The sequence below is a fragment of the Mirounga leonina genome, unplaced genomic scaffold, assembly GCF_011800145.1.
Source record: "Mirounga leonina isolate KUSES-001 unplaced genomic scaffold, KU_Mleo_1.0 Mir_91, whole genome shotgun sequence".
Taxonomy (NCBI): domain Eukaryota; kingdom Metazoa; phylum Chordata; class Mammalia; order Carnivora; family Phocidae; genus Mirounga; species Mirounga leonina.
The window spans coordinates 12,839,035-12,849,664 of record NW_023270839.1 but is presented as its reverse complement, the minus strand read 5'-3'; the positions used below and the strand labels follow the sequence as shown (position 1 = coordinate 12,849,664).

The 10,630-nt window shown below is 36.5% G+C and overlaps 1 protein-coding gene across 1 annotated transcript in view; it reads left to right on the top strand.

Annotated features, from left to right (window-relative positions):
• DPH6 (diphthamine biosynthesis 6) overlaps positions 1 to 10,630 on the top strand; it is a 234,831-nt gene that overhangs the window by 207,829 nt on the left and 16,372 nt on the right. Inside the window, exon 10 of the transcript XR_004677317.1 lies at positions 10,438 to 10,592. The gene's annotated coding sequence lies outside the window, so the exon portion shown is untranslated. The remainder of the gene's footprint in view (positions 1 to 10,437; positions 10,593 to 10,630) is intronic.

The window sequence follows — 10,630 nt, the reverse complement described above, 5'->3', positions numbered from 1 at the left end:
TGGATGGTATTTTGATGGGGATTGCATTGAATGTGTAGATTGCTCTAGGTAGCATTGACATCTTCACAATATTTGTTCTTCCAATCCATGAGCATGGAACGTTTTTCCACTTCTTTGTGTCTTCCTCAATTTCTTTCATGAGTATTTTATAGTTTTCTGAGTACAGATCCTTTGTCTCTTTGGTTAGATTTATTCCTAGGTATCTTATGGTTTTGGGTGCAATTGTAAATGGGATCGACTCCTTAATTTCTCTTTCTTCTGTCTTGTTGTTGGTGTATAGGAATGCCACTGACTTCTGTGCATTGATTTTATATCCTGCCACTTTACTGAATTCCTGTATGAGTTCTAGCAGTTTTGGGGTGGTCTTTTGGGTTTTCCACATAAAGTATCATATCATCTGCAAAGAGTGAGAGTTTGACTTCTCCTTTGCCAATTTGGATGCCTTTGATTTCTTTTTGTTGTCTGATTGCTGTGGCTAGGACTTCCAATACTATGTTGAATAGCAGTGGTGATAGTGGACATCCCTGCCGCGTTCCTGACCTTAGGGGGAAAGCTCTCAGTTTTTCCCCATTGAGAATAATATTTGCTGTAGGTTTTTCATAGATGGCTTTTATGATATTGAGGTATGTACCCTCGATCCCTATACTCTGAAGAGTTTTGATCAAGAAAGGATGCTGTACTTTGTCAAAAGCTTTTTCTGCATCTATTGAGAGGATCATATGATTCTTGTTCTTTCTTTTGTTAATGTATTGTATCACATTGATTGATTTGCGGATGTTGAACCAACCTTGCAGCCCAGGGATAAATCCCACTTGGTCATGGTGAATAATCCTTTTAATGTACTGTTGGATCCTATTGGCTAGTATTTTGGTGAGAATTTTTGCATCCATGTTCATCAGGGATATTGGTCTGTAATTCTCCTTTTTGATGGAGTCTTTGTCTGGTTTTGGGATCAAGGTGATGCTGGCCTCATAGAATGAGTTTGGAAGTTTTCCTTCCATTTCTATTTTTTGGAACAGTTTCAGAAGAATAGGTATTAATTCTTCTTGAAATGTTTGGTAGAATTCCCCTGGGAAGCCATCTGGCCCTGGGCTTTTGTTTTTTGGGAGATTTTTGATGACTGCTTCAATTTCCTTAGTCGTTATAGGTCTGTTCAGGTTTTCTATTTCATTCTGGTTCAGTTTTGGTAGTTGATACATCTCTAGGAATGCATCCATCTCTTCCAGGTTATCTAATTTGCTGGCATAGAGTTGCTCATAATATGTTCTTATAATTGTTTGTATTTCTTTGGTGTTGGTTGTGATCTCTCCTCTTTCATTCATGATTTTGTTGATTTGGGTCATTTCTCTTCTCTTTTTGATAAGTCTGGCCAGGGGTTTATCAATCTTGTTAATTTTTTCAAAGAACCAGCTCCTAGTTTCATTGATCTGTTCTACTGTTCTTTTAGTTTCTGTTTCATTGATTTCTGCTCTGATCTTTATGATTTCTCTTCTCCTGCTGGGTTTAGGCTTTATTTGCTGTTCTTTCTCCAGCTCCTTTAGGTGTAGGGTTAGGTTGTGTACTTGAGACCTTTCTTGTTTCTTGAGAAAGGCTTGTATTGCTATATACTTTCCTCTTAGGACTGCCTTTGCTGCATCCCAAAGATTTTGAACAGTTGTGTTTTCATTTTCATTGGTTTCCATGTATTTTTTTAGTTCTTCTTTAATTTCCTGGTTGACCCATTCCTTCTTCAGTAGGATGCTCTTTAGCCTCCATGTATTTGAGTTCTTTCCGACTTTCCTCTTGTGATTGAGTTCTAGTTTCAAAGCATTGTGGTCTGAAAATAGGCAGGGAATGATCCCAATCTTTTGGTACCAGTTGAGACCTGATTTATGACCTAGGATGTGATCTATTCTGGAGAATGTTCCATGGGCACTAGAGAAGAATGTGTATTCCATTGCTTTGGGGTGGAATGTTCTGAATATGTCTGTGAAGTCCATTTGGTCCAGTGTATCATTTAAAGTCTTTATTTCCTTGTTGATCTTTTGCTTAGACGATCTGTCCATTTCAGTGAGGGGGATGTTAAAGTCCCCCACTATTATTGTATTGTTGTCGATGTGTTTCTTTGCTTTTGTTATTAATTGGCTTATATAATTGGCTGCTCCCATGTTAGGGGCATAGATATTTACAATTGTTAGATCTTCTTGTTGGATAGATCCGTTAAGTATGATATAGTGTCCTTCCTCATCTCTTATTACAGTCTTTGGTTTAAAATCTAATTTGTCTGATACAAGGATTGCCACCCCAGCTTTCTTTTGGTGTCCATTAGCATGGTAAATGGTTTTCCACCCCCTCACTTTCAATCTGGGGGTGTCTTTGGTTCTAAAATGAGTCTCTTGCAGACAGCATATCGATGGATCTTGTTTTTTAATCCAGTCTGTTAGCCTGTGTCTTTTGATTGGGGCATTTAGCCCATTTACATTCAGGGTAACTATTGAAAGATAGGAATTTAGTGCCATTGTATTGCCTGTAAGGTGACTGTTACCGTATATTGTCTGTGTTCCTTTCTGGTCTATGTTGCTTTTAGGCTCTCTCTTTGCTTAGAGAATCCCTTTCAAGATTTCCTGTAGGGCTGGTTTTGTGTTTGCAAATTCCTTTAGTGTTTGTTTGTCCTGGAAGCTTTTTATCTCTCCTTCAATTTTCAATGACAGCCTAGCTGGATAGAGTATTCTTGGCTGCATATTTTTCTCATTTAGTGCTCTGAATATATCCTGCCAGTCCTTTCTGGCCTGCCAGGTCTCTGTGGATAGGTCTGTTGCCAATCTAATGTTTCTACCCTTGTAGGTTACATATCTCTTCTCCCGAGCTGCTTTCAGGATTTTCTCTTTGTCTATGAGACTCGTAAGTTTTACTATTAGATGTCAGGGAGTTGACCTATTTTTATTGATTTTGAGAGGGGTTCTCTGTGCTTCCTGGATTTTCATGCCTGTTTCTTTCCCCAAATTAGGGAAGTTCTCTGCTATAATTTGCTCCATTATACCTTCTGGCCCTCTCTCTCTTTCTTCTTCTTCTGGGATCCCAATTATTCTAATGTTGTTTCGTCTTATGGTATCGCTTATCTCTCGAATTCTGCCCTCGTGATCCAGTAGTTGTTTATCTCTCTTTTTCTCAGCTTCTTTATTTTCTATCATTTCATCTTCTATATTACTGATTCTCTCTTCTGCCTCATTTATTCTAGCAGTTAGTGCCCCCATTTTTGATTGCACCTCATTAATAGCCTTTTTTATTTCTACTTGGTTGGATTTTAGCTCTTTTACTTCTCCAGAAAGGGTTTCTCTAATAACTTCCATATTTTTTTCAAGCCCAGCTAGTATCTTTAAAGTGATGATTCTGAACTCTAGATCTGACATCGTACTAATGTCCGTATTGAGTAGGTCCCTGGCAGTCGGTACTACCTCTTGTTCTTTTTGTTGAGGTGATTTTTTCCGTCTTGTCATTTTGTGCAGAGGAGAATAGATTAATGAGAGAACAAAATGCTAGCAGAGTAACCACGTCCCCAGAAAATATACTCCAAACAAATCAGAAAATACCTCAAGCAGTGGGATAAGAAAGGGAAAGAGAGAAAAAAGAAAAAGAAAAAAAAGAAAAAGAATAAGATAAAGATAAAAACAAAAACAAACAAAACAAAACAACAACAACAACAAAAAAACCAGAATGTGATCAAATATGATCTATATGGTATATAGATCAGTGCCACACACTAGATTTGGGGTGTATTTTGGTCTTTTAGAAGAAAGTGCCTCCCGAAATTTTAAAGAAAGAAAAACATATATGTACAAAAATAAGAGTTGATATGATGAAGGGATGGAATATGACTGTAAAAATGGAAATTATAAAAAATTTTATAAAAGGAATTGATAAGAAGTTGTTTGAAAAAAGAAAGAAGAGTATTTGAAAAAAGAAAAAGAAGAAAAAAAAAGGGAGAGGATGTGATCAGGCAGGGGAATAGAAGACACCATATACTAGAGATTTAGGGTATATTTTAATCTGTTAGAAGAAACTATCTCAAAATTTTAAAGAGAGAACAACTTATATATATAAGCCAAAAATATGGGTAACTACTATGAAGGGATAGAATATGACTCTAAAAATGAAAAATAAAAAAAAAAATTTTTTAAGGGATTGATTAGATGTTGGTTGAAAAAGGGAAAAAGAAAAATTCAAAAAGAAATAAAAAGACAAAAAGACAGTTAAAAAAATTAACTTTAAAAGACTAAAGAATCATGGTAAAAAAGCCGTGAATTCTATGTGCAGTAGTCCCCTAGTGCTGGAGTTCTGCCGTTCTCATTGATCGGTAAACTTGGTCTTGGCTGGCTGTTCTCACTGATCTTCTGGGGAGGGGCCTGTTGCCGTGGTTTCCAAATGTCTCTGCCGGAGGCGGAATTGCCCCACCCTCGCCCCCTCCTGGCTAAGTAATCTGCTCGGGTTTGCTCTCCGGGGCTTTTGTTCCCTGCGAGCTTTCCGTACAGCTTTGGAGGCGGAGAGTGAAAATGGCGGCCTCCCAATCTCCACCCTGGAGGAGCCGAGAACTCGGGGCCCCGCTCCTCAGCAAGTCCCCAGAGAAGAGCCGGCAGTCACTCCTGTCTCCCCGGTCTCCGGCCGCACTCCGTGCTCACCCGGCCTGCGACCGCGCGCCTCTATCTCTGGCACTCGACCCCGGGTGGAGTCTCCAAACCCAGCAGATCCCCGCAGTGCGCTCCCACGCGGCTCCTCCCGGGGGAGGAAGGTGAGTCTCCCCGGATCTGCCACTTGTTGGGTCCCTGCTGGAGGAGCAGGGGCCCGACTGGGCCGTGGATCACGGTTTATGGAGACCCCGAGCTGAGAGCCCGCACCTGGGCTCCGCCTCTGCAGCCAGCTTCCCCGCTCCGATACCTGTGAGCTCTGCCGCACTCAGGCACCCCCGGTCTTTCTGTGACCCCGAGGGTCCTGAGACCACACTGTCCCGGAGGGTTCCACCCCCCGCTTAGCCACCAGAGTGACGTCCCTTGGCGGAGCAGACTTTTAAAAGTTCCGATTTTGTGCTCCGTGGTTCTATCAGTTGCCAGAAGCGGCCGACGGAAGCCCCTCCCCCGCCGTCTATCATCCCGAATATCGCCTCGGATTCCCTTCTCCGCACGTCCTACCTTCCAGAAAGTGGTCGCTTTTCTGATGAGAGAGTTGTTGCTCTTCTTTTCTTTGATCTCCTGTTGAGTTTGTAGGTGTTCAGATTGGTTTGATCCCTATGCAGCTGAATTCCTGAGAGGAGACGAAATCCAGGTCTCCTACTCCTCCGCCATCTTGCTCCACCCCCCTCTACCAGATACTCTTATAAGCATTTTAAATATGGACACCCTTGCCTTTTTCTTTTTAATGGCAATAGTTAAATTACAGCACACCAATTCAGTGGAATACATCCATTGAAAATATTTATTGTACAACATTGATAATTGCTTATTCCATACCTTTCAATGATTATAGTTGTGTAAAATTTATGCATCTGAAAAAAAGGACAAGAAGAAACATGGAGAATGATTTGTTAGGATTTTTTGCTTCTAAATTTCTCTTATTTGTGCTAAAATTAGGCGATAACCTTTTATAATCCTTTAATGGTTTATAATCTAAGGCCATAATCTATACTTACATATTAAAGGTAGGGGGGACTTCCCAATTTGTTGCAAATATAGAATTTCTTTGAGAAAACAAGATTTTTTTTCAGTGTAATGCTTTTATTATATTTGGCCTTTTCAATATATTAAAAGTGGGATTAGGAATTGAAGTTCTTGGAAGCAATAAAATAGTTGCCGACAGAATAGAAAAAAGGTCTCAGCAAGAACTGATGATTAATGCAACACCTCACCAAAACACATCAGACTGAAATATTATAAATTAGCTAATATTTAATAATGCTAATATTATTAAATGATATTAATATTTAATATATTTTAATTAGAAAATGGCTACTGTAATCATAGAAAATGTTTAAATTGTTATGTTATTTAAGTGATAGTATTTTCACAATGAATGTTAGCAGTATGTTGGGTGCCACATTACATCAAAAAGTCTATCCTTATTGAGCAAACACTAATATGATACTTTACAGCTACATATTTGACCATCTCTGTTGATCCTTTTATATACATGTGTGAGTTCATGGATTGTTGATCCAACTCAAACATATAAAAACTTTTTAGTGAGAAATATTTGATGTACATCACTGCCTAATTTTAAGGTGTACAAGCCATTATGATTTCACTCACATATATAGTGAAATGATCATCACAATAAGCTCAGCTAACATCCATCTTTTCATAGATACAATGAAAAGAAAGAAAAAAAGAAAAAAGAAAGGGAAAACTTTTTCTCCTCATGATGAGAACTCTTAGGATTTACTTTCTTAACGACGTTCCTCTATATCATACAGCAGCATTAGCCATAGTCATCCTATTGTACATTACGTTTCTAGTATCTTTTTCTAATAGTTTAACCAAGGGGAAAGGATTCAAGTCCCTTTAAAAATAAGATTCTTCACTGTTTTAGAAATAATTTCCCTGGATTAGGTCCAAAGATAGTTCAAGTTCAGTTCGAAATAAGATAGAAACTGGTATCTGCTTATATTATGCACATTCTTTAACTGTAACTTAATACATAAATAAAGAATTTTCTATCTTTTTTATAACTAATGTTCAGAACAAAATTATGTTAAATCTATTTTTTTATTTTGTTTATAATTTCGACCATGGTACACATGTAGGAAAATATTTTACAATATATTATACCATATACTATTTAATTGCCTCTGTTTGTTGATTCAATTTGATATCTATCACTTGGTCATTTATTTGCCTAAATAAGTGAATATCTAATGAGATAATATAAATCCTTTGGGAATCTAGACTTTTTAAAATTTCCTCTTAAGGCCCCCCTGAATTGTATTTACTAAGAGAATGAGGGGTAGTAATTGAGTCTCCTGGGACCTTTCAGTGCACAGCTTTCACTTAACTGGAGACTTTCCTTCCATATTCAGGTTAAGTATTTATGTATATTTTGAATTCCTGGTTTACACTTTTGACTCAACCCGAGACTAAGCTAAGGTTCCATTCCACTGCATATAATGAGGCTTTCAGCTTGGAACAAATATTTTTTCTAAAGAGAGAGAGAACATTTTTAAATGGATTTAGGATTGGCAGTTACTTTTTCTCTTTGAACTTAGTGTATATCCCTCCAATCCTTTTTCTCTCTGGTCTGGCTTCCCTTTGTCATCAGTGGTAATCATAAACTTCTGAAAAAGAAAGGTATCTTATAATAAAACATTGACTTGATGTTTCAGACTTATCTTAATTGATTACTTCGGGTTTAATTATAAATCATAATTTTTAAAAAAAATTATAAATTATTTCACCTGCCTTAAACACAGTTAACAGCTAACCATGAAAAGTAATGAATGCCTTATCCAGAGGAAAAAACCTAAGTTAATCAGTTTAGTCCCATTGATTATAATTGAGTAGCCTTCTATATGCCAACCTTTCCACTTCTCCTCATTCATTTTTTTCTTAATAAAATCATATTTTCCACATGAGAAACAAATGTTGCTAGAGATTGTTTTAAATATCACATTTCCTAAATATAAGAAATAGATCACATGGGCATTTATTGCTTTGGGATATTTTTACAGTTTTTCTACTACACTAGATTATAAGCTTGATCAGAGGGTAGGCCATTTCTCTCAGTGGCTGCTAACATCACAGTACATATAATATCACAGATATTCAATAAATATCACTAAATACCTCTGTGATATTTATTGAATTAAGTTGAAGTGAATTGGCCAACTCTTTAAATTGGTCAAAGGATGATTGATTTAAAAGCCATCTTTTACAGTAGTCTAGACCCTACCTATTCATTGTCACCATAGATAAAATAGTTATTAGCATATGAAATATTATATAATAGGAAATAAGGTAGCAGTATAACTACAAAGACCTCATGCACTTTTGTGTTATGAACATGGAAGTTCATCATCTCTTTTTAGTTTGTGTGCATGTGTTAATACAAGTTAGCATGAGTGTTCACAGAAGAAAAGTGAACACACTTTTACTCATTGGTGAGTAAAGTCAAAGTTCTTCTACATTGCTTAATGGAGATTTTAAATTAAATAATATTGGATACTTAAGAACTTCATCTGTTAGTAATTCATCTGAGAACAACGTGCAATTAATTACCAAATGTGTTTTAAAAACCAAGGCACGTATTCAGATTAGTTGTGTGGATTTTGCTTTGGCCATTTATTGCACTATCTGCTAAGATATCTTACTTATTATTATAGTCCATCAAATTTTGATGTGAACATAGACAAGATAGTTGATATTAAGGAATTACTTTTCTTAGGTGTGATAATTGTATTATGGTTGTATTTAAAAAGAAAAAATGAGTTCTCTATCAACTTACTGAAATAAATACAGATGAAATGCGATTCCCTTCAACATAATCACAGTGACGATAAAGAGAAGTGGCTGAAAGTACAGATGAAAAAGATTAGCCTTGAATTGATACATGTTAAAGCTGAATGGCAGGAATACTAGGCTGAATAGCATTCTCATTCGACTTTATCCAAAGGAAAGAAATCAGATAACCCATGAATTACTGAAACTCCGTTTAATGTTATTGAGAAAAACAGACCAGATGAGCATGAATTAATCATCTTTGACTTCCCTAAAAATTTATTGGTTAGTTTTACAGGAAAACATTTAACTTTTTCTCAAATTCGTATTATGAGAACCCATGTAATAAGAACATAATGTTTTGATATGAAAGCCCAGTTTAAAAAACCACTTGGAAACCAATTTGAAAAACTGGGGGAAATGTATTTTCTATTGTGATACGCTAATCTACCTTTCACATATGCTTTGTGTGTGTCTTATCTATTTTAATCTAAACTTTATTATAAATCCAATCATCTGTTGGGATTAATCTAAAGTTGTTATTTAAAATAAACTTAATTTAACTATAGAGAACAAATGGGGTTGCTGGAGAGGAGGTGGGCAGGGGGGATGGGCTAAAAGGGTGATGAGCATTAAGGAGGTACTTGTGATGTGCACTGGGTGTTATAAGTGATGAATCACTAGATTCTACTCCTGATACTAATGCTACATTATATGTTAATGAATTTGAATTTAAATAATGTCTTGGAGGAAAAAATAAATAAAATAAACTTTGTTTTCATCTTTTAAAAACTAATGTTTCTTTTAAAGCTGAAATTACAGAATCTCAAGTAAGTATCCTTCTGTATTCCACTTTTAAAATTAGAGGACTTTGAAGAATTAAAAATGGATATCTACTGTCTATTTGGTGCGCATTAGATCCCTGTGGTAACTTAGATCCATTATGGCAGTGTGCAATAACAGATTGAATGTAAATTTAATTTCTTACAGGTATGCCCAGTACTTTGTGTTCATTTATACTACTTTGTCCTATTTTACACAATGTTTATGTACTTATTTAATTGAACTCATTTATTAATGGGCGCAAACATACAAGTTTCTTTTGGGGGGGGGCTATTTTTTTATTATGTTCAGTTAGCCACCATATAGTACATCATTAGTTTTTGATGTAGTGTTCATTGATTCATTAGTTGCATATAACACCCAGTTCTCATCACATCACATGCCTTCCTTAATACCCATCATCCAGCTACCTCATCCCTCCACTCCCCTCTCCTCTGAAACCCTCAGTTTGTTTCCCAGGGTCCATAGTCTCTCATGGTTCATCTCCCTCTCTGATTTCCCCCCCTTCAGTCTTCCCTCCCTTCCCCTATGGTCCTCCGGCTATTCCTTATGTTCCACATATGAGTGAAACCATATGATAATCATCTTTCTCTGCTTGACTTATTTCACTTAGCATAATCCCCTCCATGTCCATGTAAATGGTGGGTATTCATCCTTTCTGATGGCTGAGTAATATTCCATTGAACATACAAGTTTCTAATGCTGGCCTGATACTGCATGATCAGCCTTTTCTCCTACTGGAATTTTTAAATTTTTAAAGATTTTTTTTTTTACTGCTGCACTCTTACTTTGTCTCTTCTGCTTTTACCAGCTATATATTTTTCCCTTTCCCTTAAGCAGTTCATAACTCTATGCTGTCATCGTATAATGCTTTTGCTGCTTTGTATGATTTTGCTACACCAAGTATTTGGGTGACTGTAGTAGCATTTCTATTATTCTCCACTAGTCACTGACCACATAGTGTCACCAATATGGACTTGTTTACCATTCTCATATATTGCATTTTCATAAAATTTTTGCTTTTCCTCTTAGTTTTATCTTGAGTAAATGTAAATTATACTTACCTATCCAATTTCAGCTTTTTTTAAAGCTTCCTGATTCATCATTTCTTATTCCGCTCACTAATCTTTTTTCTTAGCATTTGGCATCCTCAGACAAGCTGTTTATGGGTAACTGCTCATGTGAGGTGAACTGTAATGAAGACAACATCTTCACTCTTAACAGAGGAAGAAGACCAAAGCGAAACTCCACCTCCCCTTGGAAAGAAATCATTGACACACCTTCTACAAAAGAGTGAGTCTGTATTTTACTCAGAAGCTCTTTTTCTCCTT